The sequence below is a fragment of the Astatotilapia calliptera genome, chromosome 11 (assembly GCF_964374335.1).
Source record: "Astatotilapia calliptera chromosome 11, fAstCal68.1, whole genome shotgun sequence".
NCBI classification, from domain to species: domain Eukaryota; kingdom Metazoa; phylum Chordata; class Actinopteri; order Cichliformes; family Cichlidae; genus Astatotilapia; species Astatotilapia calliptera.
The window spans coordinates 17,525,391-17,550,596 of NC_137432.1; the positions used below are offsets into that span (position 1 = coordinate 17,525,391).

General features: G+C 42.1%; 1 protein-coding gene across 1 annotated transcript in view; it reads right to left on the reverse strand.

The window, feature by feature from the left end:
* Positions 1-25,206, reverse strand: part of LOC113031917 (furin-like protease kpc-1) — a 211,816-nt gene that overhangs the window by 28,011 nt on the left and 158,599 nt on the right. The gene's annotated exons all lie outside the window — the stretch shown is intronic.

The following is a 25,206-nucleotide window of genomic DNA, read 5'->3' on the forward strand; positions in this document are numbered from 1 at the left end:
GTTTGTGCGCCTGTAATTGCCTGGAGGATTGATTCTGAACAATGTGCCATCTCACGGACTGTAATCAAGCCTCATTATTCATTCGTTACTACCCCAATCTTGGTGCTGGAGACACAATGGCCGACCCTTAAGCGGCGTTGCTGCCTGGTGACTGTATGACCACTGCTTATCATGCTCTCTTCTCCACTTTACTACTCATCCCTTTTGAATCTTCCCCTCTCATCTTTCCTCTTTGGCCTCTCTTTTTCACAGAGCAGCCTGCTATTCAGTCTTGGTTTCCTCTCTAAATTCTCCTTCACCCTCCTTCATCAAACACAAATTTCTTGCATCAGAACTCTTCGCAGCCGCCTCAGTGATGCTGAAATCACAGTCTTCGTAAGTCTCTCTTTAATTCTCCCTCAAATCTTTCATTTTCATGCACTTCTCCGCTCACCGTTCCCTTTTGTTCAAATCGCGCTCCTCAGACTGAGTAACGGAGCAATAACAACCTTCATCGCCCCTCCTTCTTGGAAATTCAGAGGGGGTGACAAAGAGCTAATTCCTGCCATTATTACCATACAGACCTTATGACGTTAATCTGCAATAAGTGAAATTCATTATCCTGATGACGGGGTCTCTCGGAGCAGCAGAGCGAGAGACGGAGACAGGAGAAAGGAGAGAGCTGATCAATAACTCAATCTGCTGCCCTGCATGGGGCTCCATCTCCTCTGTCTCAGACTGTCAGTGTTTCGGAGGAGGAGACGCAGGATCTGCAGCCCGCATCATGCTCGTCCTAACAGCACGCAGTGCAATCAATGGACACAATCTAATCAGCCACTATCACCACCAGTGACTTTTAGCATGTAGGGCCCGGCATAACAGCATTAAGCAGACGGCTGTTTGGGGTTGAGGTGCACTACAGAAGTTCAAGGTTATTCAGAGGTTTTGTGAAAGCTGTGAAGAGCTTGAGCAAAACACAGCCGACAACAGCTCAGTGCAGAGAAGTGATTCCTCGTCTTACCCCCTTTATCCTAATGAGTTCTAAATGTGCTCATTGTATATAAATGAAGATGACAATGTCTTTATTTATTGATCAATGTGTGTTTAGAAGTCACCAAAACTGAACTGATGACTAGGAGCTGTGGCCCTGAATTTGCCCTAATACATATTTAAAGATGGATTGCTGTTATTGCTTAATGTTTTTTTGTGTTGTCAGTGCACCAAAAACTAAAGTACAATGTCTCTGAACTCTTTGTAATTTACTCTTGAATATTTTAGATAGACTGTTTGATTGAAAACAAAATCTACATGTGAAATCTACACCTTTTTGCTGAAAATGGTGCAAAAAGAGTTTTTCCTTCCCACTGTTGCCAAAATGCTTGCTCACAAGAAGTCATATGATTGTTGTGTTATTCTCGTATGCATTATTGTAGGGTCTCCCTTACAATATAAAGGGCTTTGAGGCAACTGTTGTTGTGTTGTTGGTGCTGTATAAGAAAAATTGAATTGAATTGAAAATGCATAGTATTTAAGTAGCAACAAGATAGCTGTTGCACTGATGCACATTTGAGGTTCGCAGCAGCTTCAACTATTTGGTAATGGACAGATAAACCAATCAGGCATAATATTATGATCATCTGCCTAATATTGTGTTGGTTGGCGTTGGTCTCCCTTTTACTGCCCTGACCTCTCGAGGCATGGACTCCTAGACCCCTGAAGGTGTGTTTTGGTATCTGCGCCAGATCCTTTAAGTCCTGTAAGTTGTGAGGCAAGGCGTCATTAGATTGGAAATGTTTATCCAGCACATTCTACTGAATTGGATTGTGATCTGGGGAATTTGGAGGCCAAGTTAACACCCCAAACTCGCTTCTGTGCTCATGTTATGTCAGACTCGCCAAGTAGTAAGTCTGACTTTTAGCTTTTTTAAACCTTATTTTGGGCAAAATGTTTTTTTTTAATTTTCAGATTTAATAATGAACTTGTTAAGTTTCAGTGTGACCAGTGAAATTAAAGTTACAGTTCTCTTTCTAGTCATGCACACAGGGGCATTGAAATAACTGCTGATTGCTGACAGTTGTTTCGTGAAGAACTTTGGACAGCTTATTAAATGTCATGTTAAACATTAAATGTCAACACTACATAGCAGTTTGTAATGCTCTGAGACAGGAGCTTACAAGCCACAAACACTATCTAAGCAGCAGCCATAGAGCACTTCAAGGAGCAGCTATCAATACTTGAAATTCCGAAAGTTACCAAAATAAATTAGCCAGATAGGGGAATAGTTGGAAATGGGAAAACACAACGGAAACACTAGCACTAAAAATAGATTACCCAAGATATTTCACAGTGTGGAGGAAAATTGATACCTTGACTTCTCATAAAACAAACTGTTGGTGACCAGGCCTTGCCACCATGCTCCCTCTTAGTGATTAAATGTATCCCTCCTACCCAGCGCCCCTTAGCAAGAGTTGTGCACCTATTAAATCGTATGGCTCCCACAGATCGATCGGGCTTGCCCCAGCTCCACAGCCATAAACCCAAACCGGCATACAGTGTATCTGATAGAGAAAGCTGCAGGAAACAAGTTCCCCCACGAAAGAACATGATGAAAATGACAGATTTTATGTCCCCTGCCATGTCAGTGAAAGAGCACTACTGAGCCGGGGCACTTTTCAAGTAGACTCCCCAGCCTTTTCAGACGTCTCATCATCAAGAGCAAGGACTGGAGAGAGTCGTGCACCTTCTAAATAGCATTGTGATTTCTGGAAGGAATTTGTGAGTAGTTTGATATCAGGATTGCATGTGATTGAGATTTTTATTTTCTTTCATTTTTTTGGAATCCTGCAAATGTCTTTAGGATAAAACCCACATAGTGTAAAGCATATCAAGTAATTAGTCAGAAAAACACAGTCATCCAATTTTCAACTTGTTCCTTCTCCACCTCCTGCGTGGTCGGAAGGAGGCTGAGCCAAGCCGATTACAGAATGACAGCCGATCTTCTGTCCACGCAGCACGAAGCATGTTAAACCCCCTCCGACCCCCCGCCTCCTCACATATGGAACCCACGGTCCTCACATTTTCTCTATCCACTTTCACTCCTCGATGGCAAATGCCCTTCCAATCTCTTACTCCCTCTTTCTTTTTATCTATTAACATGAAGGCCACTCCCCCCCACCCCCCAACCCAACACACACACACACACACACACACACACACACACACACACACACACACACACACCGCTCCATGGGGCCTCTTTGTAACTGTCGAGGAACCCTTTTCACTTTTTGTTCTGTGGGGTTTCCCAGGTCCTTTCTCTGTTGATATTCACACCATCTGCCAAAAGCAGAGGAAGGTGCACACAAACCCAACTCGCACTTAGACATAGAGATCTTTGGGGGTCTTAAGGTCTTAAGGTCTTCCCTTCGTCTTTTTGCACATGGCGCTGAAAACACAGCTTTAACAACCTCTATCCTGTAACCAAAACAGATTTCTGCAGCTACCAGGGGACCCAGCTACGGCGGTCTCAACCCTTGTTTGCAGTGGTACGTCCTGCTAAGTCCCCCCCAATAGAAGTGGCTGTAAAGAATCACTCAAGCCGCACTAAGCAGCTGCCTGTGAGTTAGGTCATTTTCCCAGGAGCCACAGAGTGGGCATTGGCAGGACCTCAAAAAAGGGGGACACCATCTGTTCAGCGCCTGAAAAGGTTGGTGACACCTTCTGTGGTACCAACAACTTCTAATTAAGTGGCCAGGAATGCTGCAGCAGCTCCAACACATGATTGGTGGACTTGCCTTAGTTACCCTCTCCATCACATCTGGGCACCCACTAATGAAAAATGATCGATGAGAGAAAACAAGATCGCTTGGTGAAAGTGATGTGACTGTAGAAACCTAAGAAAAACTAGATTTTCTTTTGTGTGGGTTTTTTGTTTTTGGTTTGGTTTTCTTGCCCTCCTTTTGTTGCTCTTAATTGAATGTTTATCAGGAGCATAAAACAACTGCATTAGCCCTTTGGTCAATCCCAGCGTGGTTGGTTTCGGTTATATCATAATGCACTAATTTCATTAACATTAGGATTTAAATGAAATAACAAATAGACTTAACATTCTTCTGATTTCCATCGCTCTTGCAGCCAAATCTGCTGCTCAGAAATGTTACTAATTAGGCTTATTAAGTAATTAAGAAGAGGTCTTAATTATATCTGCGCCACTGGGACCTGCACGGCTGTAATCATGAAATGCTGTGCCGCGCAGCTCAGCTTTGTTGGTGTGGATGTTACACAGTTTCATCCATTAAACTGTTCTGAATGTGTGTTGGGTTTTTTTGTTTTTTCATTTATTTTTTTTACAAAGAAAAAAAAATAGATTTTGAAATATACTTTTAGTGCTGTATTAGACAAATATCTGCATGATGTTAAATTACAGAGAGAGAAACACTCAGCAGCCTTCAACAGCACAGTCTCAAAATGCCAAGTGAATTACCTTGTGAAGAGTTAAAAGTTTAATGAAATATATTGCGGGGAGGAAAATGAGGGGTTTGGCACGGGCATGGGACTTAGTCTCGGGAGAATGGGCCCCGAACAGCCCTCTCAGTTTTCTATAGCCATCAGTCAAAGCAGCAGCCACCCGTTCCCGTCTTTTACACAAGGAGACTTCTCTGGAAGCCATGATGATCTATACCCCATGACCTCACTCTCAGTGTCCAACATATTTTGATTTGTAGCTCGAGTGTTATTCAAACACAAATTCAAAAGAGGATGAAATTCGGCAGAGAGCTTTTGTTGGACGCGCACCAAGGTACAGTCCTTTTGGATGTCTCTGCCCTTGTGTGGAAGGAAAGACGGAGTGCGAGAGAGAGAGATTGAGTAGCCCCTGCACTACAAGCTTGGCAAAAGATTCCCACCCGGGTCCCAAGCGTTTTTCTTTTAGTCCGGACAAAGCAAACACCGAACCAGGAGCCTTTGTTTGTCTTTTCAAAGGAATGGAGATTTAGATGCCACATCACTAAAACGTGACAGAGCAAACGCACATGTAATGATTAAAAAAGTCTGTTTTTGTACGTTGGTGACATCTGCTACATGATTTCATCACGGGAGCCACGTGGACTTTAAAGATTCTGTACACCACATGCAGGATTAGAGAATATAATTTGATGACAGGCTTGGGTTATGGGTCAGTTTGGGTGCACATATCATTACTGTTGCACATGGAACAAATCATAAAAATCATCTAGCAAATATGCATAATTTGGAAAGAAACAACAAAGAAGTCAATATGGAAACAGTGCTGACTTTAGTGCAAACCTAACAATGAAGGATACAGCATATTTGTGGTCAGTAGTTAATACCTAAGATCATTAATCCATAGTTTTATAAATATTTTAATGCTACTTGTTCTAAGAAGTTCAGCTTGGTTCTGGCCATTAGTCTACAGCCACAGCAAAACAATTTCACTTGGAAAAAAAGTGGATTAAAGATGAGTGTGCGGACTATAATGGAACTTTATTTTTTCTGAACCCTCCCCCCACCCCACCAGCAAAATATGAGAATTGCTACTTGTACATGAATTATGCATCAGTTGAGGTTTAGAAGAGTGCAGGGTCCCTTCACCCACCCCCTCTTGTAGCGCAGTAGGGTGGAGTGGGGTGATATGTCTGTGTTTGCGTGTGTGTGTTTGTGTGTGCGTGTGTAGGGGTTTGGGTGGTGGGGTGTACTGGCACCCCTCTGTTTGCCTGCTGCACCCCCCTGCAGGGAGACACGGCACCCCCTGCAGGAGGTGCAGCGCTCCGCTTCCCCCTGTCCCCCAGGGCACGCAGAAACATACATAAACACACGCTCGGCATATTCAGCCCAGTTTATCTGCTGACCCATCCATCAAATGCACATCCACACACACACACACACACACACACACACACACACACACACACACACACACACACACAATTACCATCAACATTGTGCGTCTCTGCGTAGAAGTAGAGTTATTATTCCAACACTTCAGGCTCACAAATACAGGGACACTTTAGAAATGTGTGGAAATTTGTTTTTAAAAAAAAAGTTTAAAGAGACGACGTTAAAGCAAAAACTTGAGAAGTACGATCATTTATGCAATTGAACAAAACTTGTACGTCTAAATAACCAATCATAATTTCAGGTCGGGGGTCCGCGGCTTATCCAGACTGCCCGTCTTCTTCTTTCTGATTCTGCCAAATTCAAATTAACACAAGGGCTTTGTTTCTCCTGCCCACCCACGCTCCCACCTACATAAAGAACCTGCACTTCCTCTCAATTATCCAACAATTACCTACACATAGATCTACTCTCCTTCATAGGAAACAATATCATTGCAGAGCTACTCCGAAATGAAGTGATAGTGGGGACTGTTAGTCTGCGGATGAGCTATTTCTTTAATTACCCTGCACATGCACACACGTTCTCTCGCTCTCTCTTCTAAATAGTGGCGTACATATAGACCACAGGCTCAGTCACAGAGTAATTGGCTCAGCAATGAAAAAAAGAGCAGCTCTGGATAATTAATTAATCTATCTGGCTGGGGCAGAGACGCGAGGCCAGTTTTCCAACCCCACCAGGGAGCCAGAGAAAGACCCGCTGCCCTCGTACGATCTATGACCATGACGAAACGGAAATGGCTCGCCACAATGCGTTAGGTGTGTATGCACCTTCTCACACAAACATACAAGTACATGCGCGGGGCTCTCATATCACAAAAACACTGCAAAACATGCAGGTATGTGAACTCTCAACTGTGTGCTGCACTAACACGCTCTGGATGTGGATTTACAGACCTAACAGAGTTGTGAGACTATTGATCTCCGGTCAATTCTGCAGACAGACCAAATAAGAACAAATCAGACTGGTCTTGTTCAGACTCAAGATTGCATTGCTTTTATTTACAGAGATACAGTAAATGTAGTTAGGGAAATGCATGCAAATATTTTGGCACTTCTCCTTCCCACGTCCCACTTTTTCTGTCGTATTTTTTTACAGGTTCACAGGAATGTTAAAAGGACATGCAGACATTAACCGATGTTCACTCCTTGCTTTTAGCACAGGATGTTTCCTTGGGTCAAAGAAATCATCTTATGTCAGGTAGGAAACCTACCTGTTGACTAGAAGTCAAATGTTCTTGTTTTAAGATGCAGTGTCTTTTTAGCTTTTCACAGCTCAGGAACCATCAAAGTGAAGTGTGTATCACTTGGATTTTCCTTCCACCTTCATGTGGTGCATTTTGGAAAATTGCCTCCTAACATGGACCTATTGTACTTTTCTATATTTATTGTGATTTATATTTTACATTCTCTTCAACTGAGTTTTATTTATATAGTGCAGTCATCTCAAGTTGCTTTATATTGTAAGGCAACGGCCCTACATTAATACAACCCCAACAATCAGATGTATGTTTACATCATATATATTGATCCAATCCGTTCAATATCTGTGAGTGTCAAAGTTCAGACTTCACATTTGAGCAAAACACTCAGTTTCAAACAGTTTTTTTTACTCTTTAGTCGATAACCCTAATTATGTTCATGCTCACAACCTGATGTTTAAACCTTGTGTTTGCAAATGGAAGCCAATCAGAAGAAGGGTGGTGTTTTAGGAAGAGGAGTTAGAAAAGCTTGTTTGAGAGAAAGGATGAGCTAAGGGGCTGACCCAGCAGGCCTAGTACAAGATAAGTAAGTAATATTTTATTTAAATGTGGGGTGCACAACAGGGAGTTTAGTTCCTGGTGTATGGATAATTAGCTCCTGGAACAATCAGATAAAAAAAGGTGTTTTTCTTTTTTCATGAAATTGGTACAGAAAGACCTGCTATCCATACAAACTGGTGATACAAGTGCTGAATGTAAGCTGTGGAAACAGTAAAGAGACCTCTTGCACATTTTCACCTGCTTCCACTGCGCAAGGAGAAGGGAGGAGTATGCCTGAAGATGTCAAAACTCAAGCAGTGCTCGCAGCACAAAGAACAACGTCACTGTGGAGCAAACGTTGAAGCACGTTATTCTGATAGTAAATACCATCTGTAGAAGCACAGGAACACCATATTGCATTGAGTAGATTGGGAAACAACGTCAAATAGAATTTTTGGTTATTTAAATCTTGGCAGAGGAGTTGAGGTGAGGAGTGGAAGGCAAGAGTGGAGCGCAGCTTTTCCACAACCATAGACAGTTTGTCTCTCAGACTCGGGGTGGGATCTGGAACTTGAGAGTATTTTCCCCCTCTTTTTTTTTTCCACCACAAGCCTGTGTTAGTGGTTGTCAGATCTAACAACAGGATGGGAGAATAAAACACACACACCACACACACACACACACCTCAGCTGAGGAGGGAAGTGGCAGGTACATCACGTCTATGGTAATAGAACAGCAGATGGAACTGGCAGGCACACACAGCTCCTTGTGCTTTGAGACATGCACACACATGCTCTTGCATGCGAGCGCACTTATTCAAATGTTACAAAAACACACTGACACAAACATGCAAAAATAAGCTGCTTTTACCTCACAGTGCTAAAATATCACAGCTGAAAATAAATACACAGCCTTAATCCACACACGCGCTTAACAAGCTAGGAGTTTGACTTTCTCCTGCCAAAAGTGCTAAAAAGCGCAGGTCAGCTGGAATAAGATTCGTATAAGAAAAGGAGACGTGTCAGGATGTTGGTCCGAGAAGGTGCTGTCTGTTTCTGCTATGTCCCTGTGGGGCAGCACATGAGCAATGGCTTTGCCACTGGCCCTGATAATCTAGGAGATAAATCATCTTTAGTCACTCTCTAACAGCCTGACAGACAGACAGCCCTAAGTACCTGGGAGGGTGGCAAAGGGACACTTTAAAATCTCCAGTGATGAGGGGGTATCACCGTGAAGAAAACAGTTAGCTGCCCCGAGCTCCCTCATATTTCCCAGAGTTTCTGGCTGCCATTTTGGCTCCGTCTCAAGGCGCTATTCCGGCTCTATCTCATGTCACCGTCCTGGCTGCCATTCAATTCTCACGTTGGCTCCGGTTCAGCCTCCATTCTGGCTCAGTTTCAAGCTCCACAGTGGCTGTTTTTCAGGGGGCTTCATTGTGGCTCTGTTTCAGCAAAGCCACCCCTCCACCACCTCCCTCCCCATTTTCAGTTTCAGCACCCCAGGTAGCTGGCCTCCTGCCCGGCCTGCAGATCAGTGGGAGATCCAGGCTCAGGCCTTTTGTTTGGGGTGGCATTTTGCCTTTGTTTTCCCATCTCGCCTGTAATCTAAACACCCAAAACATCTCATGCTTGACAAATCGGCCCTGAGACGGGGGAGCAGCGGAAGACAAACGGCTGGAAGCGGTTCAACCCCAGGCAGGACTGATGGTGTCCGACTGGGCCTGACCTCCCAAAGGTTAAAGACACGTTCACTTACAAAGCAATCAATTACCCAGGCTGTGTGGGCGCTTTTAACCAACCTCCCCTCCTGCCTTCCACACAGCCGGCATTATTGATGAGGGTCCCAGCATACTGCACACTCCAACCTGGAGTGTGTATTACATTTCACAATTGAAATAAATCTCAGATTCCTGGTGTTACAGTAGTGCCTACCTGAACGTCTCTGCTGCTTTATGTAGTCTTGCTGCCCCCCCTCTCCCACCCCCCTCCCGCATCCTCCTCCTTCCTTCCTCCCTGCCTCTCTCCCTCCTCTCTGCAGGTTGTTGTAGCAGGTTTATTCTGGTAGTTGGGCTCCGTGGGCCTCGGCAGGCCCCTCAGCTGTTCCGCTGGGTTTGTAATTACCATTTCATTAAGAATGACAGTTTCGGGGGTTGAAGCACCATTTCATCCGGGTCTCGCGGGGAAGACGCTTGCCAAATTTACAGTGTGAGTGGCAATTATCTCTCTTCGTGTCTGCAATTCACCATTTTGTACTTAGTGGCTTGACAACGGCTAGGAACATTTTGCTGGAGTAATAATAGGTCTGGGATATTTACACTGTAGCCCACTCAAGCTTAGCTCTGTGAACAGACTGCTATGAGCTATCAGAAGAGATAGAAGCAAGCAAGAGGAAATACTACAGAGACAAGCACTACACCAGTGTGTACACAGAGTAGGTGTGGCAATAAAACGTGCTTTTTAGAACGCTGAAGGAAAACTGCTCAGTGTGGAGCGGTGCAGTTTGACTTTGGAGGCTCACTCTGTTTCACATATGTGGTCTTTCGCAGTCCAAATAAGAGCTCATTTAGTATATTGTTTTGGGTTCAGTCATTAAATGTTTTTTACGGCATCTGTAATGTTTCTCTTTTGGCCACTTGACAAAAATGACTCTTAACCTCAGTGGAGCTACTTGGTGAAATTATAAAAGTTAAAATGTGTGTTTTTCTCTTCCAATGCGGGGCACATAGGAAAATGCAACACTTTCATTATATTCCCAAATGCAATATATAACTTACCAACGCGGCTAGTCAGAAGTTTATCACCTGTTATTGTGAAGATGTTTTAAAGTATGTTTTTAAAGTTTGACCTAACCCCCAATCCAACCCCAGTTAATGGGCTAGGATAACTGGTGGTACTAAATTACCCATAGATGTGAATGAGTGCGAATGGCTGTCTGTCTTTCTGTGTTAGCCCTGCAACGAACTGGTGACCTTTCACCGTATGGCAGCTGGGATCGACTTCAGCACTCCTACGACCCTAAACTGGATAAGAGGAAGAGAATGGGTGGATGGATTTTCAAAGTTTGTTTTCAAACTGGATTTTCAAAGTGCATTATCTTATACGTGAACATGGCATTCTCATCCCTATTTTTCCTTCTTTTTCCATAAGGGAACTCTTTAGAATTTGATTGCAGCGTTAGACACGAGGGACCAAATCTGCAGTCTCAATCTTCCAAATTTTTCCCCAAAGTGCTCCAAGAAATGGCTGTAAAGAATAACAGATACAACTGAACATTATTAATGCCAAACAAAGGTCATTTACAGCCTTTAAGGGGATGAAGTGAGTTACTGACTGCAGCTCAGATCACTGACTCCCATGCCTTTGCAATGTGCTTGCTTTGCGCACATTGACACATAAGACAAGAGCAGTAAGATTGTACAAAATGTGCATTCATAGTTCTGTTATATCTAGCAACACTCGTAGGTGAAGTGAAAAAGCAGCAATCACAGAAATTCATATTGTTTAACCTCTTAAGCCCCAAGCCTAACTGATCTCCTGCCTTTTGCTCCTGTATCAGGGGGCGTTGGGGCTTAAGAGGTTAACAACATGAATAAACTCTCATCCTGAAAGATTCTTATAATGCTGCACTTTGCTGTTCAGGTAAATGTGACAGAAACAGTTGTTTAACCCACATAAAACAGGAGCTAAAAGTTGAATTCATACTGAAACGGTGCTGCTTAAACTATACGACCAAAATGTGACTGAGAATACATCTGATCACAGACTTCTCAAGAAAGAGATGAAATGAAGGCCAGTTTGGACATGAAAAATGATTGTGGAAACCAATAACTACTTAACTTTGTTTCATTAGACAGACATAAAAAAAAGAAATATTTATGCTTCTGAATATCTATGCAAATATCTGTGTTCAGCAAACAAGAGACAGGAAGTGTGTGTCTCTGTGTTTACTCCGCTCTCTCTTAAGAACAAAAAAATGGCAGCCATCAGCCTCGCTGAGTTATAGTGACATGACTCACACAATGTCTACTGCGAGTGACGGCTGCAGCTCTTTTAATTGCATGTCTGCGCTGAATGATGGGATACTTAATTCCTACACATTACACACAATTGCTTTTTCGCAGTGGCAGAGGCCCGGGGAGGCAGCCGAGGCTTTCCGTGGCCATATGGAGAGGGAGGCAGAGCCCAGGCTGAGTGATCGGGAGCTTTCCGCCTTGTCTCTGTACCAGAATGGCTGCTATACTGTACTCAAGCTGCAGGACAGGCACATGAAGACGCACAAACACGCACACACACCTCAAACTGAGCACGCACAGAAGCGAGATGCGGTATCGGCTAAGGCTTAGTCTTAAAATGCTAGCAGATACATAAGCTCTCTCTCTCACTTGCAGTAATGTGAGCACAATCTGCACGGTCTCACACATACTGTACGCGCTCTCAGTTACATACACACTGTAATCTCACACGCAGAGGACATGCAAGCACACACAGGGAAACTCACATGTATTTTCTCAGATACAAACACTCACGCGTGCATGTAGATGCACACGTGCACACACACACACACACACACACACAGTCCTCTGTGTGAAGTGTGTTGACAGTCCTGTCAGCTCACGGTAGCACCATCAGGCACCCTGCTGTCCTGTGAATGGGTCAATTCTCCTTCTTCTTCATCTCTCTTATCGCTCTGTCACATCACTTGTTTTCTGTTGAATCTGTGGTAAGAATAGAGCTCGAGCGCTACAGTAGCTGGATAATGCAGTATCGCTCTGACCCGAACTTTACAGACACAGGAATCTCAGTGTCTTAGTGTAACCAAACATACTGTACCCACATGTACGTGTGAATTTAATGGGGGGGGGGGGGGGGGGGGGGGCAGGTATAATGGCTGAAATGTGCATGTCTTTGTGGATCTATCTAAGGCTTTTGTATTGACTGGAGGAGCTGCATTAATTTTGTAGACATCTGTTGCCTCTTTTTGTATACGATTCAAGTAGCGTTTTGTGTTTTTTAGGATCCTGATATAGAGGGTCAATCACTGGATAAAGCACTGCTATTAGAAGAGTACAGGAATCAAAAGTAAATGGTAAAACTTGCCAGACAGGTAACCAGTAACTGTTAATTAAAAATATATGGAACATATTTCTTGAGTACTATGAAGTTCCATGGGCAATCACAATCATTAAAATGATACTTTCCCTGTAAAACTCTGATAATTACATAAAGCAGACCGAATCTCAGCATTATCTATGTGGCAGAAATAATGCAAACCCAATGCTCTCCTCAGGTGCAGTGGTTGACAGCTCTTAGAGAAGCTAGCATTACTGTTCAATGATGTGTCCCTGGAAATACCTCGGCCTCCACAGATCCTAACACACCTCAGTGCATACACAATTAGGGAAGAGAGAGACATGTAGTATATAGTGAGGAAGACAGAGAGCCTGCTAATGCATTTAGTAGCCAGGCCTCGTTTAAGAAAAGCCCTTAATGACTTTAATTGATCTTTATTAGCTTCAATTAGAAAGGGACACTGGGGAGGAAACAAGGTTGTGATTCCTGCAGACGGCTCAGTGGAGGTGAGCAGGATCACAGCAACAGTGGGAGACAGTTTCTGAGAACTATGCTGGAAATAAATTTACAGCTGATGTAAAAGCAAAAGGCATAATAGTGGGATTATGTTTTGATGACCTATCGAGCTGAAACCTTGTCATACTGTATGGCATAGGGAGTGACATTAGCATGTTACACTGTGCTGCTAGGTGTAAATTATATTCTCTAACACCTTAAGCAGCTGCCTGAGAATTAATTTCAGAACATACTATAACTTGAACTTCATTTATCACAGGGAATATATTACTAGAGTGAGACTATGTATTCAAACCAATGGGGGAGAAAGAATGTGAGGAGGTGAAGGCGAATTATTGTACATGCAAACGTTTTAGGTGCTTCATCCATCACATAGTAACATCTGAGGAACAAGACGAAGCTGTCCACAGTGCCCTGACCTTTAAAAGACACAGTGAGTCTGGGCTACAACAAGAGACAGAAGAACTGTAGCAACTTCTTCCTGACGCTTGGCTTCGAGTGATCACAAACCAACGAAATAACAGAAACATGTTTTTTAAAAGCACCCGACTGAAGCTGTCACACAGTTCTCAAGCAAGGTGTCAACACAGAAAACAATCAGCAAAGTGAAGTTCCAGTTCAAAACCGGCATGCTATCTTTGGATTAGCTGGTTTGACAAAATTTAAAATGGTTTTCAAGATGGCGGCTATCAAATTTCTCTGTTAACCAAGCTTTCTGCCTCAGGCTCTGGGCCAATTCACAGAAAGAAAAGGAACATTTCATGCGTCATTTAACTTCTGCACAAAATGGATCAATTGAGCACCGCCTACTCCAATCAGGGACATTATCAGAGGACTGAGCGACAGATATACAAAGAGCCTAAAAAATATAACACTAAAATGCAACACAAGTAATGCTCCAGAAAATTATTCTGCAGATTTGATTATTAGAATCACACAAAGCAGTAAAAAAGGCCTAAATATACCTGTTAATACATTTACCATTTACCAAACATGACAGCTGCACATTAGAGCTCTGAAACTTTAAATTGCATGCACTTGAAAATGAAAGGTTACTCATTGTGTTCAGTTCTGTCACTCTACACTACAGCCTAATAAAGTAGACGTGGGCTTTAGTTTATTGCTATGTATTGATGTGCCATCCTGGAGGAGTTCGACTAACTGTGCAATCTCTGCAGGGTCCATGTACCAGTAGTGACCCTGGCCCTAGCCAAATGCAAAACTAGTGAAAAAACAGTCAGATAAGGTAAGAGTGGCCTCAACATGTAAAACTATTCCTGTTTTGGGGGTTTTCTCATTGTTGCCCATCTAGTGCACCTGTTGTTAAATTCATTAACACCAAAACAACAAACTGGTTTTAAACCCACTGTGGTACATGCCTGACCAGATCAATGTCCCACAAGTTTAACTGATGTGATGCTGTACTCTAATTAAAAAGTGTTCCTGCAATCTTTCGGAGGACTGTGTAAAACATATGCCTGGATAAATTTCTGCATTTTAAAATCTGATTGTGTAAGTACGGAAGAGAACAAAAGTCTTAACACTGGTCTAGTAGTTTTTACTTTCTTTCATAAACACTTTAAAAACTAACTTCCAAGAGCAAATTACACATTTCTCATGATTTTCTTATATCACATTTGGAAAGTAAATCTACTTTTTGTTAGTTTAGGGAAAATTACCATTTTTGCTTTTAATTTAACAGAGCTGCATTTTGCTTCCCATATGTGACAGCTGACTAGAGTCTGGCAGCCCTATAAGGTTCACTGAGCCAGTAACAAAGGGCTTTGGTAATTATGTCAGAGCTCCAGCTCCCTTGCATCAAAGTCATAGACAGTTATATAAGATGCACAAAGCTAGCATAATGTCACCCACAGGTTTATCAAGTCTGATTCTAAACTCTCGAGAAGAGGTTTTGCGCTGTTGCCATCTTGGCGTTTTGCAAATGTAGGTAGCTTGAGGTAACTTGGAAACAGCAAGCTCACTGGCTAACAAATCGTGACTGAGCATACCCAGATAATGCTGCTTTCTGAATGACCAGAATTTACTAAACCGAACTAATTTTTTTGTCAGGTAATTGTTTACACAAGACTTTTATAGGAAGACTTTTTGTAACCGCAGGTCCTTGCCCCCCTTTGGGGGCCATTACAATGAATGCAGCCAGACACGTCAATAGTGGCTTTGCTTTCCAGACCAAGCTATGTCCATCTTAAATACTGTCTATGGTCAAAGCGTGTGCTAATGTTTACAACTACGAGACAAGAATAACTCCTCCTGGTCATAAAAACAGAGTAGGAGGGGGAAAGGACAGCACGTGGCTTCTGGGAAAACAGTTATGTAAATACACTCATCGTCTTTCGTCTCCAATATTTGTGTCAAGACCAGAAGTCTTAATGTGTTAGCTTGCAATGCTAGTCGAGCTAGTCTGTCTGTCTAGCTGGAAACAACATCTGTTGGTCTGTCTGCGTGGAATTAAATCCCTACTTTGAATACACATAATATTCTCCCATTCTTGAGCCTGATTCTAATGGAGTTGACTGGATCACATTCAGGTTTGGATCACAAAATTAATGGATTTTGATGCAATGAATATAGATTAAATGCAGCTTTTACAAAACAAAAATGACCTTCTGAAAGCTTAACTTCTCTAATAACTTCATACATTTCAATTACATTTCTAATTGCTATGGCATTTACATGCTTTGGTACAGCATCTAAACTCTCCTTCATAACTGTTGCATTTCTCTTACACCCTAAAACAATGTTAAACAATATTAACTCTAATATACAAATAAAAAGACGGATAAAGCAAAGACAATATGCTCAGAACTGAAGTGAAAATCTCCATCCAAAAAAAAAAAAAAAAAAAAAAAGAAAATCTCCATCCCATTCACCGAGTCCTTCCTCCAGCCCACCATCCATGACTTCCTCTTCCCAGTGCCGTGTTTGTGTTTCTAGAGGGAGCTGGCTGACCCCTGACCCCAGGCTAATGAGAGCGATAACGAGGATTAAAAGGGGGTGACTGGAAGGTGTCTGAGAGTGGGGTTTAAACAATTACACTGGGCTGCCAACATGCCTTTCTTCATGACTCAGGAAATTACAGTCTCCCTCTCTTTCTCCCCCACACACTCTTTCAGTCGGCACACAAAAGATAGGGCTTATGGAAAATAATAAATTATCTCGGGGCCACGTTAACTTGGATGTAAATCGCTGGGCAATTATGTTTTAATAGCCCTTTAAGAGAATGAGTAATTGGGTTGACACTACTGGGGTTGATCAGGCTCACCCATCTCTCTTTCCCTTTGTGGCCGGTGGAAGAGAGCTGTGGGTCTGCGAGGCGGTCAGCCGGCAGCACGACTGCAGCTAAGGTGGTTAGCCTCTGAAAAACTGTAACAGCGATATCAGAGAATCTGGATAACTATTTTCATTCTATTAAAATGAAACCTTTTCTTGCTCCAAAAAGACATGCATTGTCGATATCTTTGTTAAACATTCTTCTTTATTCTCAGCATATTTCCTTTTTTGCTAAGATGTTCTCACTCTTCGTTTGCCAGAGATGATTTTATACATAAGACTTTCTCCTGATTAAGTTTTTGTTTTTGTAAAAGGTGCTTTGTCGCTAAGAAGACCCTGTGGCTATCTGTGTCTACCAATGGAGGTGGTGTTCATATACTACATACTTGAAAAGAAGATGTTGCAAAGCAGTTCAAAAGCTATATCTGTACGGTCAGTAAAAATTACATCACTCTACTAAATATAGCTTTTAAAATGACCGGTTGTATTTATAATAGGAGGATATGAAAATATTATAATCTTAATTAAATGAGCAAGGTATCTGTAACAAAAACAAAAAAAAAACCTCTGTGCATGGAGTGGGAGGAGAGCCAGATGCTGAAAAAGTCTATTTATCACTACCATGAAATCTGGCAACCCACTGGCTATGTTTGATGACAATGGGCAAAACTCTGGCTGTTGTAGCCGGTGTATATCAGGACCAAGACTTGCTGGAATTTTTTTTTTCTACAAATACACATTTTGAAAATGTTAATTAAAAGCAAAACTGTCACCAGAGAAAAGACGGTGGCTTCAAAATTTTATTGTGACAAACAAACTAGCGAGCTAACTGTTAACTAACTCTGTTCAACTTTGTAAATACTCCTTTTCATGGATGTCTGGATGTTATACTTTATTGTAACATTTTGGAGAAAACTGAACGTTTCATTTAAGATGAAAGAATTTGGAGTGTTTTAAACTGTCAGTCATGCCACAGTGTTTGAGAAGAAGAAGAAGGGTTTGGAATGGCTAATGACGTGAGCGTGTTTAGATTACGAGTGGACTACTAACAGAAACCTGAATTCTTCTTGTACCAAAAGTCTCGTCCCTTACCTACAGATTCTGTATGTTTCTATGAGGACATCTATTAATAGTCAAATTATGTCATCAGACCTTGTAATTTAGCGATCATAAAGGAGAAACGAAAACTCTGGAACCTCAGCCATAATTCCATTTTCTATTAAAAAAAATTGAGTTGCTCAGAATGCACATTCAAACCAACCAAACCACTGTATTTATAGCACAACAGTGGATACTGTCACTGTTTTTAAGGGTGACAAAGTAACATCTTAGTTCACTTAAATCATCAAGAAACAGAATTTAAATAAAATGTTAAATTATATTTGATAACAAATATGTTGCAGGTTTTTATGTCAATCTATATATGTCTGAGTATAATTCTGATTAGAAGCTTAATCGCCATTCTCATCCCTACTATCAGACACACACACACACACACACACACATGCACACACACGCACACAGAGCTCAGCAGGCTCCTGACCAGCACCCTTCAACCTCTGAACTCGGGTCCAGATTGTGACCTCTGGATTATCACCGTGTGTCTTGATTTGGCCAGCCCCGGGGGAGTGGCGGTGTAGGTAGAGGAGGCAAAATCGATGGAGAGAGGGAAGAGATCACAACAGGCCAAACCTGGTGAGCTGAGAACCACCAAATGAGACTGGAACAACATGAACAGCAGGGGTGAGGAGGAGGGAAGGAAAGAGGATAGAAAAAAAATGGAAAAAAAATTGTGATAGGATCTGATGCTAGGCTGAGTTTGACATGGAAGAAGGAAATAATCAAAATCCCCGGCAGGTTGTCGGACCTTACCGCAATGAACAAGCAAATGGTGGGATAAACCTGTATTTATCTTCTTATACTTTCATCTCGGGAAGAAGACAAACGGGGTAGGAAATCGATCAGATGAGCATCTGTTAGGCTTGGCAACAGTCGCAAGTCTGCAGAAATGGATTTTAAAGCCCATTTTTCAATTTCGTCTTCATTACTGTGAGCGTCGTGCAGGCGCTTAAAGGACACTTCCACAGTAAAAGAAGAAAAAAGATCTGCGTGTGCATTGTGCAGGCTACTACACCTCAGTTCTTTGCCCTGTTTCCTTTCATAGATCCACAAGACGCAGTGAGTGCTCGACGTGGACAATTTCTGTCATGTTTTCCCACAGAGGTAATGGAACAAGACTAACAAGTGTTTTTCTTTGATAAAACTTCCTGTTATTTAAAAATTAAAATGCTATCTATGTAAGTGTTATTTACACAAACACAGCAGAGGTAAAAAAAAAGAAATTGCAACTTAATTGTGAGCGTGTGTTTGGTCTATCACGTGGTGGGGATGAGGCATGTTACATGTGTATGATGCAGCACAGCTCAAGTTGTCTTTTAAGCTTGCAGGCTTCACCCCATTTGTGTTACAATACTGCGATCACCTTTGAAATCTGCACTCAAAATGATTTAACACCACAGCAGTTACAAGTTTTCACTGGCTCTCTTCTTGTCAGTGTGCTTACAAGAATTTACACAAAACCTGTGGTTGTCCATTTGTTTACTGAATTCTACCAGGATATTTTAGACAGTGGGGACTTTATGACTTGATATGTTAATCAAAAATATCTACAGACATCATTTCTAGAAGCCAGGGATGGCATTTGGTATCATCATCATTTATAAACAGAAAACAACTGTTACTGCTTTTTGTCGATGTGGACAGTATAAAAGATTTTACCGTATAAAAATTCATCATAGCGATAGCTTTTAAAGGTCCTTCGTGTGCTCACAAGGCCTTCTACTTAGTATGCTTCCTGCACCTGCGTGTCTTTATATCTGAAACTGTGTCATTGTGCCTGTGTGTATCCTTTTCCTCTACCTCCCATCCTCCCGCTGTTGCTCGCCGAGGTTCTTTTATTCCCTCCTGAGCAGCTCTGTCACCCATGTCGCCGGGGGACAAGGAGAATGTCGCGTTTTTTCCCCTGGATCAAAAATTTACGAGCAATTAAAAGGCGGCCGACGCCCAGCATCCATCAACCCCTGCGTGCAGCCAGGTTGGGTGAGGGGGACTTGCAGTAAACCACAGGCTATATACTTTTATATCTGTTTTCCCTCCGAAGAGGGAAGGTTATGATAAAATTATGTTTTACTGTTCCTGGATCCGACCACGATGTAGAAATCTTTCATGAAACAGGCTCGTTGGAGGTCAGAGCCTTTAGAAGGGAGGACAGACAGAGAAATATGTATGTGTATGCATGTAAAAGTGTGCGTACTGTTCATGTCGGGTGATTTTCAAAACCACGGCAGAGGCCTTAAAAACAAAAAGAATAGCTCTTCCAGTTGCTGAGGGAAGAGTGACCTAATTACTCTGTTGTTTATTACTGCAGAGCTCTGATTTATGTCCCCGGGCTGATGGAATTTCAACACTGAGTCTTCCTCGTCAATAACGACACATTCTTTCTGTATTTGATTACGCAAACACACACAGCCCTGCACAATGATCCATTGCGACACACCTAATACACAAAAAGGCACGCGAGGCCTCATACATCAACGCAGTCACTCTTTCACTTTTTCTGGCTCCTCGCGACAGGCCCAGACTCATTTGCATCCTTAATTGTGTTGTAATGTACTTTTAATTTGAAAATGGAGGCAATTAATTATTTTGATATGGAACAAAATGCCGCAAATGTAAACATTCTAATAGTTCTCCATGAACAGAGTATCATTTTTCAAAAGAGGGATTGAATCTTATCTCATTTTTTAATGCCACAGTTTTTTCCCCTCGTTTTTTTTAAAGACACCATTTCACCTCTCATGCATTCTCCTTGATATTCACTTTGGGTTTTTTTGCAACCGGGGCAGCGTTTCTTTGATCTATTCCACCACTGTTATTTTCTATCTCAATCTCCCACAGGATAATTACTGTAGTTGCACCTATGGTATCAGAAGAGATTAAATGAAATTAAGCCCGTCTGGACGCTCTGCTTGTTCTCCGTACGTCATCCCTCTGCTGCAGACTCTCCTCCTTCTATTTCTAGGTTAGAGAGGCTTCGAGTGGAGATGTGAAACGCAGATTTGTTGCTGTGTTTTTTTTCTTCCCTTCGCAGACCATGTGATCAATAGGTGTCAATGTTCAAAGACTACAGAGCAACGCCAGAGGAGAGGAAAGGAAAGGAGAGAAGAGGGAGATCCATTTGTAGAGTTCCTAGAAAAAACCCCTGACAAATTCACTCCCTCAGTCTGATAAACTCAGCACGGAGAGAGACAGGATGGATGCGTGTTATTCCTTTTTCGTCTTTTCACCCATTTCCATCACCTTTCTTTCCCTCTCCCCTCTCAGACTCATACACACAGTTTTTTTTTGTCCTTTTATATCTCTATTCCCCCCCAACACCCCCCCCCCCCCCCCCCACTCTCTCTTCTGATTCTCCTGAGGGTGCTGGGAGCCGGCTGACATCACAGCCGGCCCGGCAACAACCTATAAATTATGAGTGACAAGTCTTTGGACCAATAAAAGCACCACCATATTTCATGCACAGTAAATCTGATTGCAGATTGCTGTGGCGTGTGGCGGCTGACATGTTTATTGTCGTCATGGCAGTGGGAGCAGAGGGTGGAGAGGCGGAGGGTGGTGGGTCGCTCCCCAACATCAGAGTTGTTTTTTTTGTTGCTTTTTACAAAAGCTCCCAGTCTATATGGAGGTCAAACAGATGGGAACTCTAGGATGCGTGCGACCCATTCCACCCACCCAACGCCCCACCAAATCCCCCAACACACACACATCAATGCCAACTCACCCAACATCTATAAGGAAGCTATTTTTCCTGCAGCTTTAACAAAGCCATGCAGTCGATGCTTTCTCTGCAGCCATCTGTCCCCAATCCGCACATGCTCCCAACAAAACTTTTAAAGAGGTTACATCCAGCAACTCTGATTTTCCTCAATTAAAGCGAAAGCTAACTTTTTGAAAGAAGAAATAATGTTCTGCTCTGTTGTTTGCGTTTTGTGTCCATCCTGCGAACACCGTCTCGCTCTGACGGATCAGTAATCCTCTGCTGTACAGCCTCTAACTATTGATGCTGTTTGATTAATGTTTGCTAAAAACTGCACTTCAAAGCTGTTATTTGAATCTTCACAAGAAACTCGAGTTTGCGACAGATTGGCGCTGACAGCACGGCAAAGTCAGTCATTATTTAGAGGACTAACATGCTGATTTCGGTAACAAAATGAAACTTTTGGACAATAAGAAAAATATTTCTTGATTTTAGAGGAACAGGCATCAGCTGAAAGACGCGGATCTGCATGAATACTGTGCAGTTTCAGTTTCTCTTTCCCCTCAACCCTAACTTGCCGTGGCAGATGGCTGCCCCTACCTGAGCCTGGTTCTGCTGACTTCCAGTTAAAAGTGAGTTTTTCCTTCCCGCTGTCGCTAAGTACTCATTTTTTGCCAGGACAACATTTTGGGACTAAATTATAAGGAAGCGATGTGTAAAAAAATGTAATTTCTATTAGTAGATTACAGTTATTTATCTATTACTTAGTTATTTTGTTGTAGTGTGAATGGCCATGGAGGAAAACTTAAGAAAACAGTTTTCCCAAATCTATGCCCTTTTCACATGTTCCAAAGCCTTCCACTCAGTGACACTTCTGCTAAAGGGAGCTGTGTAACTGTTGGGATTGGGTCTTACCTTATAATACCTTAAGGTAAGGTCTTACCTTACCTTTATCTTAATATCAAGTGCCTTGGGGCTACTGTTTTTTGAGTTGGTGCCATATAACTAACAGTGAATTGAATTTCTACAACATAGTATTGTTGCTTACTCCTAAAGTGGCCCTATACTTTTTTCTTATGTCTGTCCTATGCATGTCTAGGGGCTGGTCATTGTAAATATGATCAAAGCTTTAAATAATTGGGCCAGCAGATTCGAATGTAGTCCCTGTGAACCATAAGCTCTGGCTTCAGATTGCTCTAAACACTCAGTTTCAGACAGTTTTTTCTACACTCTATGGTGTCAGTGACAGCAGATACCCTTAATTTGGTCTCCTTATACATACAACTGCTCTTCAGACCTGCTATTTATGAAGGTGAGCCAATGAGACAAAGCTTGTTTCAGACAGTGGATGAACTAAACGAAACAAGGACGAGTACAAAGATTATACATAAGAATAAATAAGGATTATTTACACTAAGAATCATGCAAGTTCCACTAGTTGAGTCCAAAAAGATTTAAAGTTGAAATTAGTATAACAGATCTACTTTATGTCTGTCCAAAGTCTACTTTTAGAAACATAATTCTGTACAGTTGGACTATTTTATGGTAATAATATTATTAATAACGAAAACACACTCTGCTCTTTATCATTTTCTTCTTGATTTTATTTAAGCCATCTTCTTCTCAGGACCTCAAGTACTAATGAAAGCATCTCTTGTCTAACCTCATACAGCGACGCGCTTCAGGACTGTCTTTAATTTTCTTAAACCTGGATCCTCTCGTTACAGATATCACATCTAATCTTTAATGTATTGCAACAACCTTATTGATGGTAAGTGACCCTGTGCTTGTGGCACTGCCTGGTCCACCCGTCCTGACGCATGTAATAAACCATTCTTTATAATTAGTGTGGCCGCTGCAGTATGATCAGGGCATTACAAGTTCTCTGCCATAGCCCCTAAATGGGCAGATTTCAACAGATGCCCGCTGGTGTGATCGGCATCATTATATTTTAATTAATCCATTCTTCTCACAGCAACACAGTAATTACAATCTATTTTATGACATGGCATGCTGCGAAAGAGGGGATGGAAGAGAGAAATAAGAAAGGAGTGAGCGAGAATAACAGCGAGCAAAAAGGGAAAAGGAGAGGAGAGGAATGTTGAGGAAAAAAAACTACAAAGAGAGGCGAGGAGTGTTAGTTACAGCAAAGATGAAGAGAAGCAAGTTTAAGGTGAGTGAGACGGTGAGGAGGGAAAAGCATCACTAACACTATGACTGATTACCGGTATGTCATCGCCTGGCAGACACTGTGAAAGCATTGTAAAACCGTTTATGGGATGTCTAGAAGAGCATGGGTTTCTCTCTCGCTCGCTCGCTCTGGTTCTACACTGAGAGAGAGACAGAGAAGCTCCAGTCCCTCCAGCCTGTGTCTGTAAATCACTGCAGGTACGGACACTCAGACACGCTGTGGGTGTGATAATAACATTAGAGGATTACAATGACACTCCTCCCCGGACAAGATCACCTGTCTCAACTGTCATAAAACAGACTGCTGCTTTTTGTGGTTGAAGCACTTTATATATGAGGAGAGTGTGGAGGTGTGAGCACAGACAAAAGTGGTGTGTATGTGTGTGTGTGCGCGCATGTGGAAACAGCATCAGTGGATAGGTAGTAGAAGTCTGGTTGTTATGTTAACACCTGAGTACTAAGGTTAAACAGATAAAATGTTAATATGTGTTAATGTGTTTGGAGATTTTCTCTTACTTATATTTTTTTATCAAGCCAGAGGCTATATGTGGTTATTGCTCCCAGTCCACAGTGAAGGCTTCAGCCTGCCTTGTTTGCAGTGTCACACATCAGGTCACTGCTAGAGGTTAACTCTCAGATATAAACTGTACATAAAAGATGGACACTGCTCCCGGGCATTGCAAGTGAAGCCAACAGGGGACTGCATAGGGGTGACTACTTTGGTTCAGAATAGGTTGAGATGTTTTTACACCAGTGGTGTTTAAATCAGGTTTGTTTTCCCCCTTTGGTGTGGATCTTTTGCCCAGCTTGACAAGCTGGACATGATGCTGCTACTCAACCTTCTTGTCAGTGTTTCCAAGAGGTCACTTGTGCTGTTGCAGTACAAAAAAAAAAAATCCCCAGTGGTTGGTTAAGTATATTCCCCAAAGAGCACAAACATAAAAGACATGCTAGTAAAACTATTGACAAGACTATCAATACTCAAAGAATCAAAAGGAGCTTAAAAGAAGATCTGTAATCACTCACCTGACTGCTTTCCCAGATGTTCAGCTGTTAGACTGTTCTTTGCATCACCTCCACATTCCCACACTATCAAACTCAATGCTGACATCATTACACTAGTCCAATCATCTTCTTGCCCACCTTCATTGAGCCAATGAGCCTCCACTCTATGTGCTTTAAATCTCAGCGCTCTTCCAACATTCTCCCTTTCAGAATATCACCTGTGCAACCCACCTCCTCCTCATTTCTGCCTTACTCGAGTATCTCAAAGCTCCATCCAAGCCGCCACCACCACCAACATCTAGCTTTCAGGGGAGTCATTTCCTAAACCCTATCACCATTGGGGTTCTGTTCTGCCACGATGGGTCATCGGAGCCTAACCACTAAATAGATTAATTCATTTCTCTAATATAGCTCAATAGATTCAGTGGCCAACATAAGTATAACGCCCCAGACTAAATAGAGACTGACAAATTTGCAGGATGTGCCCTTCTAAATATAGCAGTTTCAAAGTTTTAGTGATGTTTTCAATGGTTAAGAAAAAATTATAGTTCATAGGTATAATTAATGGAATCCTACTTTTTATAAATCTGCCCATAAAACTTCCTTTATGCTCTAAATATTTTATCTTGCTGTATTATATTTTACGCCTACAAGATGCCATGAAGCATACAGCACAGGTGTAACGT